Source organism: Heterodontus francisci, chromosome 26, assembly GCF_036365525.1.
Source record: "Heterodontus francisci isolate sHetFra1 chromosome 26, sHetFra1.hap1, whole genome shotgun sequence".
NCBI classification, from domain to species: Eukaryota; Metazoa; Chordata; class Chondrichthyes; order Heterodontiformes; family Heterodontidae; genus Heterodontus; species Heterodontus francisci.
The window spans coordinates 48,557,576-48,568,317 of NC_090396.1; the positions used below are offsets into that span (position 1 = coordinate 48,557,576).

The 10,742-nt window shown below is 42.1% G+C and overlaps 1 protein-coding gene across 1 annotated transcript in view; it reads right to left on the reverse strand.

Moving 5' to 3' along the window:
- The window catches only part of rpl38 (ribosomal protein L38), a 54,115-nt gene that overhangs the window by 17,150 nt on the left and 26,223 nt on the right, over positions 1-10,742 (reverse strand). The window lies entirely within an intron of this gene.

Genomic DNA, 10,742 nt, shown 5'->3' on the forward strand with positions numbered 1-10,742 from the left:
CTGCTCCTAATTGCTGTCCAGTGACCCCTGCAGGAATTGCACGTGAGAATGTCAGGACAGAAAAATCATCTTCCACCGTCAGGTTCTGAGGAATATGCCAGATTTTGATTATTTCAACTTTAGCACCATCTACTGGTGATAAATTTTATTGGACGTGTTGTTTCTCAGATTATGTTTTGCTTGCCTTTGCTTTAAAAAATCTTCATGGCTTTATTTTTTTTTACTTAGATTGCACTATTGACTCGCGGCTTTCAATGTTTGCATTCAACATTCTGCTCTTCTGCTTTGTATGTTTATTTTTAATGTTGGTTAAATTATCTGAAGTTTATGTTGAAAGTATCCTGCGATTATTACTGTCCATGCCATGTTTAGCAATCAATTCCATTTTGGAGAAGGAAATTTATTTTAATAAAAGCAAGCTTCAAGTGTTTTAATAGCAGCAAAAATGCCAAGAATACTTTCTACGTTGCGTTTGCTTACAACGCAATCACTTGACGCTGTACTAGCACATGCGCAAATGCAGCCTGTTCTACTGAGACGTCACTGTCTGCGACGTTCATGCAGCTGCCAGGATTAAAGATGGAGCTGTTCAATTTAGCACAGAAAAACTTCAATTCATGGCAGCATACAATAGAAATGGTTGATACTGGGAGAACTTTACACTATTTAAAGTCTCATCATAAAGACAGCACCTCTGACAGTGCTGCACTCTGCGTGGTGGTTTCAGTGCCATCCTACTCACTCACCTCTTCCCTGCTCACTCCCTGCTTCCCCCCTCTCGCCAGCCACTCACTCCCCACCCCACTTCCCCCTCCCTCCCAGGCCGCTTGCTGCCCGCTTCCCCGCCCACCCCTCTTCCTCCAGATGCTCCTACGTCGCACCTCGCTTCTTTGGGTGGCGCGGTGAGGAACAATCGAATGTGGCAGCAAGTGGCCGAGAGGAGGGAAGCGGCGCGGCCTAGAGATAGCATCTGAGAGGGGGAGAAAGAGGGTGTGGGAAGCGGGGAACAAGCAACCGAGAGTGAGCGGTCGGAAAGCCAGAAGTAGGCCACGCAGGCACAGCATCTTAGTATAGGAGACCGTTTGCGCATGTACGCAGCTTGCAGCCTTCTGATAACGTCAGCGGGTCGCTGCATCAGGAGTCAGTTTTTAAAAAAATATTAGCCACCGTTCCCTGCTTCTTGAAGGCACCAACTCCTTGGTGTCACTGGTCCGCAAGTCGATCAAGTAGCTATTTTTGTGGAGCTCTCTCCACAGATGCTGCTAGACCTTCTAAGTTAATGTTTCATGTCAGTGACATGAAAAGGTCACTGACCTGAACTGTTGATTTTGCTTCTTTCTTCACAGATGCTGCCAGACCTGCTGACTATTTTCCAGCACTTCTTGTTTTTATTTGGAATTTTTAGGCCTGATCTAATTAAGTTGCAAAAGAGAGAATATACTGGGCCATCATGTGACAGACACTCCATCTATGTAAAAACTTGCAGTTCCTTCTCTCTAGAGAGAGGCAAGCATCAGAGATTGGCCAGTGAAGGATCCAGCTGGGGTCTCCCTCGCTCTCTCTCTCTCCAGACAACATTGCAAGTTCGAACCCTGCCTGCTGGCTGCAGAGAACCAAGCCTGTCATTGCTGTAGACAGAGACCCCGGGAAGAAAACCATCTGCATCACCATCTCCAAGAAAACCCTGAACCAGTCAGCCACATCTACCAGACAGAAACTTCAGGACCACCAGGTTCAGCTGGACGACAACTAAATTACCAGATTCCACAGACTGTACATTTTTTTTATTGTTCCGGATTCTAATCCGACCAATCTATTCTTCTCCACTCTGTAACCTATTTGTGTGTGTGTGTGTGAGAAAGTTGCAGCATAGTTTATTATTTTACTTAGATCGGGATTTTGGTTTTAAGTACAATAAACTAACCTCATTCTTGTTTAAACTCAAGCAACTTGTCTGAGTGGTTCTTTTATGATCATCGCACATCAAGGGTTAAACACTCACTGAATTGATAAGCATATCCACTGTTTAAAAGAAATAAACCCTGTTGCGGTCAAATAAGGAGAGGGACAAGAGGGGAACCTTTTGACCCCTCCTCACCTGATCATAACAATAGCAACAAATAATACTGGCTGATTTTCTCCACCCTTGTCAGCAATGAGACTAATTGTAGCACTCTACAAACAGCCCAGCACAGAATAGGGGCTCATCAAGAAAGATAACCATGTTGTTTTGTTTGGAGCAGTAGCAAAATATTAAATGGAGTTTGTTGGAATAAATCCTACAGACACACTCCAGAATTCAATACTACTTTTAGATTCAGCCAGGGAGCCAGCTGTTTCAGAAAGAGGGAATAGGTTTTGGGCTGCAATAAATTGCACCTTTGTTGTAGAAATCTCCTACCACATTGCTGAACTGGACATGGGAAACATATAATCTAATTCAGAGCAGAAAATATCCTCCTTGTATGTACCAAAAAGCAGTCCACAGCTATAGTTTAGCCATCAGGTGCTGCTGTAATTTTTTTTTTAAACTGGGTAATATAGTGTTTAGGTTTAATACAGGATGCCACACTGTTCCTTTAAATGTTCATAATCTAAGTGTCAGTGCAAAATTTATTAAAGTCATACCCCTGGACAGGACACAGTCAAGTTAACATTTTGGCTGCTGACCTTTTGTCAAAACTGCAAGATATTACTTAACATTAAAAAACAGTATAAAAGGAAAACAAACACACAAAATATAATGACCTGAAAAGAGCTTTGGTGGAAAACAGATAGTTAAATGGCAGAAATGATAGTAGCATGAGAGAAATCAAAGACATAAAATACATATACGAGACAGAGCATCTACACACTGCACTTCGACTACATCATCCAAAAACACAAAGTCATGTTTCACATGCACTCAGACGACAGCCAGCTTCACCGCACCACTACTTCTCTCAATCCCTCAACTGTCTCTAAATTGTTAGACTGCGTGCCAGACATCCTGTACAGGACGAGCAGAAATTTTCTCAACTAAATATTGGGAAGACCAAAGCCATCATCTTTGGTCCCTGACACAAACTCTGTCATCCAAACTCTGCTGCCCCTCTCCTAACCAGCACCAAACTCTATGCACCCAGATCTACATTGACTTTTAATCCAGCAATACCTCAATTTTAAAATTCTCATCTTTGTTTTCAAATTGCTCCATATTCCTCTAACCTACTCCAGCCCTACAACTCTGTGCTCCTCCAATTGTGGCCTGTTGCATATCCCCTACTTTAATCGCTCCACTATTGTTGGTTGAGCTTTCAGCTGCCTGGGTCCTAAATTCTGGATTTCCCTCTACCCTTTTTTAAGACACTCCTTAAAACTTATCTCTTTGTCCCAGCTTTTGGTCATCAATCCCAATATCTCATGTGGTTTGGTGTCAAGTTTTGTTTATTCTTACTTTGTGAAGCGCCTTATGTTTTACTACGTTACAGTAGAAAGAGAGGCATCGTAAAATGGCAAAATAGAGCAGATGCCAGTTGTCTAGGAGGCTGGAAGAACAAAAAGGCAAGTCAATACCATAGGTTCAGACTTCTGCATCAGCAGTCATTAATATTAATGCAAAGTTTCTAAAAGAAAGATATTGTTCCTCAGGCTTGCATTGAACTTCATAGGAATAGGGAAGGCAGCCAAAGGCAAAAGGTCAGGGAATGGGAGTTCAAGTGGCAAGTGACAGGAAACTTGGGCTCACACTTGTGCACAGAATTGAGGCACTAGACAAAGTGGCCACATAATCTGTTTGGTCTCCCAAGTAGAAAGCAGACCACATCATGGAAAATAAATAAGGTATATTAAAAGAAAGATTTGCATTGAACCACGTCAAGATGTCTCTCAGAAGTACTTTCCAGCTATTGAAGTACTTTTTTTTTTGAAGTGTAGTCACTGTTGTAATAAAGGAAATTCAGCACACAGGAAGGTCCCAGCAATTTGATAATGACCAGATAATTGGTTTGTTTTTGTGTTAGTGATGTTGTTTGAATATGGGCACTGCTCTTTGAAATAGTGCCATGGAATCACTCCTGTCCACCTGAACTGGGATGGACTCAGTTGCACACCCTGTCTACCAAGACAGGGGAGGAATCTTTCACTGAGGGAAAAAACATTTTGGAAGCTTTGATGTGGAAGATGGCATCAGAGCAGATGTAATGGAGACAGAAAAAAGAATAGAGTACTTTCTGGAATAGGAAGAAGTATAATCCAGGTAATTGTGAGAGTTGGTGAATTATAATGGACAGCAGTAGACGGCCCATCCCCAGGCAGAAAGAGAAAGTAGTCTACAAAGGGAAGTTAGATCAACCACATAAAAGGTACTGGTGCATTTTGTTACAGCTTTCCAGTGTCTAACTTTTTGCTTTTTGTTAACCTCAATGGTTATTATTTTAATGTAACACTGCTATAATGCATTCTTGTAATTATCTGTCAACCCCCAATTACAAACACAAAGCCAAGACTGTGTTAGCTGAATCTTTTTACACTAATACAGCAACTCCCAAATCCACAACCTGCAGGACTTAGGCTAAGAGCAGCAGGTGCACACAAGCAACAATCATATTCTAAGAATGAATTTAAAAAAAATATAGCCATGAATTATTTGTTCAGATTGTTATTAACTGTGCAGGAAAAATGGTAGAAGTCAAACAATTTCGTAATGTTGCAAAATAAAACAAACATTCAGTTCTTGATTTGTTTTAGAAGTGCTTTTTTTAAAAAAAAACCATGCTATATTAATTTGTGTTCATTCAAAACATGTACTTCTTAGCAGGTCGATTTCAATGTCTAACCAAACCACTCTTCTTACACTGAGTTCATATTCTCCATTGTAGATTGCGATGCTGGGGTTAACAAGCTTCTGTTACCTTACCTAATTATATATTCTTCATTCTACGAACCCATCATAGTCTAGCCAGATCCATTTTCACCTGATGGCCACCCATGAGGCCCTAGGACAGTGGTCAGAACTGAGTATCTTGGTTGATTTTCTTCTCCCTAACCTGAAAAAAAGTCAAATGCCCTGGCCACTGCTCCAGTGGAGATCAGCTAGTTCAGGATACACCATGGATCCAACTTTACATGTTTCAGGTTATTTAAACTCAACGCCACATCACATGGTGAATTTACTCACTGGGCCAATTAGGGAGACTAAAATTCATTTTTTTTTTTATGTGGCCTTGTCCAGAGAGCAATTACCTCTCTTCATTAGAAAGGAAAATTATTTCAGGCAGTCAACTAAGGTGACCAGTGGCCATCCAGGCAAGAGCTAATAAGAGACTGTACGTGAAAAGGGGAAAACCTAAAAAAGGTAGAAATTGAAATATCAGTCCTTTACACAATCCAGAGTGAATATATTTTGCTCCCTGTGTAAAGGGAACAATTATAAGATAAACCATGTAATCATCAACCTTTATAGCAGAGTCTAATCATTTTAACTTTCCACAAAATTCAAAATCATGCCTCCCATAATTTAACAATTTTAGGTAGTCTGATTGCCCCACCCAAGAAATTTACAGTAAAACCACATCTAATGGTAAGATTTTGGAAGTCAACATTTTTTATTCTTTATATTGAACTATTTGCATTTTGCCTCCAAGTTAGTTCAAACTAATTTAAACACTGTTTTCGATAGTTTGGTCCCTGAAATTCTTCTTTGGCCTCCTTATCTCGAGAGACAATGGATAAGCGCCTGGAAGTGGTCAGTGGTTTGTGAAGCAGCGCCTGGAGTGGCTATAAAGGCCAATTCTAGAGTGACAGGCTCTTCCACAGGTGCTGCAGAGAAATTTGTTTGTCGGGGTTGTTACACAGTTGGCTCTCCCCTTGCGCCTCTCTTTTTTCCTGCTAACTACTAAGTCTCTTCGACGCGCCACACTTTAGCCCCGTCTTTATGGCTGCCCGCCAGCTCTGGCGAACGCTGGCAACTGACTCCCACGACTTGTGATCAATGTCACAGGATTTCATGTCGCGTTTGCAGACGTCTTTAAAGCGGAGACATGGACGGCTGGTGGGTCTGATACCAGTGGCGAGCTCGCTGTACAATGTGTCTTTGGGGATCCTGCCATCTTCCATGCAGCTCATATGGCCAAGCCATCTCAAGCGCCGCTGACTCAGTAGTGTGTATAAGCTGGAGAGGTTGGCTGCCTCGAGGACTTCTGTGTTGGAGATATGGTCCTGCCACCTGATGCCAAGTATTCTCCGGAGGCTGCGAAGATGGAATGAATTGAGACGTCGCTCTTGGCTGACATACGTTGTCCAGGCCTCGCTGCCATAGAGCTAGGTACTGAGGACACAGGCTTGATACACTCGGACTTTTGTGTTCCGTGTCAGTGCGCCATTTTCCCACACTCTCTTGGCCAGTCTGGACATAGCAGTGGAAGCCTTTCCCATGCGCTTGTTGATTTCTGCATCGAGAGACAGGTTACTGGTGATAGTTGAGCCTAGGTAGGTGAACTCTTGAACCACTTCCAGAGCGTGGTCACCAATATTGATGGATGGAGCATTTCTGGTGTCCTGCCCCATGATGTTCGTTTTCTTGAGGCTGATGGTTAGGCCAAATTCATTGCAGGCAGCCGCAAACCTGTCGATGAGACTCTGCAGACACTCTTCAGTGTGAGATGTTAAAGCAGCATCGTCAGCAAAGAGGAGTTCCCTGATGAGGACTTTCCGTACTTTGGACTTCGCTCTTAGACGGGCAAGGTTGAACAACTATAGAATCATACAATTGGATTTCTCTATTATTAATGGAAAGCAGTAGATTATGCTCATGTATAAGTCAAAAGCAGTTAATGCAGAATTGACGCCACCTGTGACTTAGCCAACAGATTTAAAGTTATAACCATCAACCAAAAATACATCTTCAGACTGAAATCCATTCAAGTCGCCCCATGATATCACCATGAAAAGAAACACCGACTCCAGCCACATCCTGCAAATTATACTAAAGGTGCAGTGAATAGGCAACTTAATTTGGATATAAAATAGTCACTAAAAGGTTAATAATTTTTCCCATGAAAGAATACAATGACAAAATTACATTTAACATTTTAATACAATGCAAGTTTTAAGTGTAAAACTCATTTATTTCCATTATTCATGTTTTGCAGTATGTAATGAACATTTTTTCCTCCTCTCCCTCGAACAGCTGCTATAGCTTTGTACATCTACAAAAGGCTGGCGTATAATCCAATTATAGTGCTGTGTGTGAACAATGGCAAATAAACAGGTTTTGTATGTGATTTGTTTTAAAGACCGGTCTGAATAAGCACTTTCTAGCAAGTCTACCACAGGCATTATAGAAATGTTGTTTACACAAAAATTTTAACTCTGCGTACAAGGCGTGAACCTATTATGGCCCATCAATTTGGATTGTGCCTTAATTCACATTTGAAAAGCACATTTTTCAGCAAGCCTCAACATTTCACACATCTGATTAGAGCCAATCCATACTGTGCCATATTATTCCATTTTAGACAATTCTTTAGACCTTTAAAAAAAAGTAGCCTTTTAGAATGCAGATTCCATTCAATATCTCTCCACAGAATCAGCCAAGATCAGTGATTGACTGAGTAAATGGTTGCACAAAAGGGATGAGAAAAATCAAAAAAGTTAGCTGTATGAAAGATAACTGAATTTATTCATTCAGTTCAAATAGACTAGTCTAAGTTGTAGGAAAGGTGACTGCAATAGTATTTTGTTAAAATGATATGTTAATCAAAGTGTTTTAAGGGTCAAATAAACAAATGCCAGGTTTTCACATAGGTTAAGAAAAATATTAAATTTTTTATTTAAAACAGCAAAACCCGAATTGTTCGCAACCTTCACCCACTCATGCATTCACAAGAATAGATAATTGCATCCTACTGTTTTCTGTCTGTCTAAAGTGATGTTGTTGAATCTTCTCAGGAGGAAAAGTCTTTTCAAAGGTGCAGACCTGGTTGTTTGCAGTCTTCAACTTGCTGAGGTGTTGTAGCCTTGTTGTGGTTAAAACTCAGCCCAAAGTTGGTGATGTGAATTTGGTTCACTTTCAGAGCTGGAGAGTCTCAAAGTCATTTTGTAATTTCTCTGCTGCAGTGGTTGTTCAAGTTGATGTTCAGCAGGGTTCTTCTGCTTAGCTGGACGGCCCCTCATACTCTGGCTAGAAAACTGGCTTTGTGGTCTCTGCTTTATCTCCCTCCCTCCTGAGGGCTACCTTTTAACATTAAAAAAACCATAACATTTGAGTATGTCATGTGACACAGGGCCCTCTCCCCTGGTGTGACCAGACAATGGTCTAGGATATGGAAACCATGGCCATCTGTTGATGTCCGAATGGGTCCATTCTGGTACAATGGTGCTACATCACACGCTTGGTTTGGGTTGCAAGTTAGTCCGTCTACAGAACTTTTGTTAGTTCATTCCTGTAGATAGGAGTCATCGATATATAATGGTGCTCCTTTCAATTTCAATGGGTTCTCCCCAGAGCTAATTCAGATGAGGTTAACAAGTTTCATCCTCAACAGACAGGTGTTTATTGCCAGTACAGCAACAGTCCCCTGCCCGCTATTCCATTTCATCTGTAGTACTAGTACATCCATTTTCTTGTGGTTCAGTTCAACAGTTGCTTTTTTACTTCATAATTTCTCCATTTCATTGTTTATTTCAACATGACTCCTTCAAAGCAGGACAACAGGGCAGGTTGAGATTCAAACCAGAGATTTACTGTCAAATTCTATTACTTTTATAGATGCGATTCCACGATTGGACATTTGCTAAATAATCTTCAGTGTGCTAAGAATTACGCTAACAACCAATTTTAAGTTCGTCAGTCGGGCTCACACTGTGGTGCATGTGCGCACACTGGAAGCTACATATATTAATACACAGAGCTCTGTCCTTTGCGTTATGCTAAGCACCCGCATTCCAGGCTGACTGCTAAGATGGCCGAATACACAAACGGACATGGTCAAACCAGTTAGTCTCATGACTAACCTGCTGGGCAACCTGAGTTTTTTTTGAATTTGTACAAACAGTTTTAGACAAAAAGCAGAATGCTCCTGGACTGAAGATCTCTTCTGGGTGGCTCGCCACAGCCTCTCCTGTCTGCCTGTTCTCATCTCTTTTTGACAAGCCTCTGACTCCACAGAAGACATATGAACCCCAAGAGAGAAAAGTCTCCTACAACGAACAAGATTTAAGAACAATACTAGACCCCAACGAAAAGCAAGATCTACCTACAATCAAGGATTCTACAGTGAGCTCGAAGAAATGTAACCAAAACCCTCTTCAGATATTGCCTCAAATTTTTCCACTTTATTTGCATGGGTGTATCACGTATGCTTGGGCGCATTGTGTATCCGTAGGCATTAACCAAATTAGAGTTCAAGTTTAATCAATTTCAACTTTTCTTCTTTAAACCCAAGAAAGCCTGGTTGTGCTGGTTTCTTTGCCTTATAATTGGAAAACGGTGAACAAGGATTCAAGGGGGAAGCTAAAAAAAAACACACGGCTGGAATTTTACGCCACTCCAATGAGCCAAATGGTGGTGGCAGGGGGGGGGGCATAAAATAGAGCAGAAGGCTCCAGGAGTCTTGCCCGACCCACTCCCACACCCTTTATGTAGGGCTGGAGGTGGTGGGAAATGGGCTGCCCGCCCCAGGCCAATCAAGGGTAACTTGCCACTTAACGGCCTTCGCCTGCCTCCACGTGGATTTTACGCATGGCAAGCGGGCATCCTGGAGCCAGGAAAAGCAGGCGGCTTCTACACCCAACATGTTCCCCCTCCCCTTCCCCCCCAAACAATTACCTCTGGCGAGGCAACCAAAACTCCCCTTAAATCCCGGCTCCATGTCTTCCTCTGCAGTCCCAACAGTGGCCACCGCTCCCAGTGGCGCTGCTGGGACTAAGCTGCAGGCTCACTGGTTAGCAGGCAACTCAATGAGGCAGGGCTTCCTCCCTCAAACAGGTGGAAGTTCCACCTCGGAACACTTAAAGCCTGGGGACCCGTAAAATGCGGGATGGATCCCCAGGCGAGGCAGAAGCGGGTTCACCACTGATTTTTACATCGGTGGCTGGCTCTTGTCCGCCCGATATAAAATCCAGGCCCGTGTTTAAAATTAAACCCTGTTACGCCAAGACCAAGTGAAGGCTGACAGGGACCCTTAGACACCTTTCTCACCTGGTTGTAACATTTGCAAACAGCAAGAACATGGACACACATTGCACCTGTTTCAGCTAAACTAAATAAGTGACAGCCATATGCTGGTTTGTTTCTCAGGGCAATGCCTTGACCAAAAATCAAGCTGCCTGGTTGAAATTTCAAATAAAGCTTGGCAGTTAACTGTCAGTCACCATAAATTGGTGCATTCTCCATGGCAACGTCTCTAACAATGAGTCCACTTACGAATCAATCAGCCCTCTCTCTCTTCTCTGTGTAAATTTGTGGTTTCCCTTACGTTGGTATTCTTGCAACTTGTCCTGAAGAGTGCAAGATAAAAATCTTAGACAAAATGTCTCTATTTTCAGCAAAACTCAAATTCTGTACTACCAAATGACTATTTATGATTCTTAATGTGGTCATATTTATAGGCAATATGTGCACAGCAAGGCCCCACACACAGCGAGACAATTGAACAATTAATTTTTTTGGTGGTGGAGGGATAAATTTTGACCAAGATGTCAGAAGTCCCCAGCTCTAGTACATCGTGTTTTTTTTTTAAGATGCGGTGCAGACAGGACGT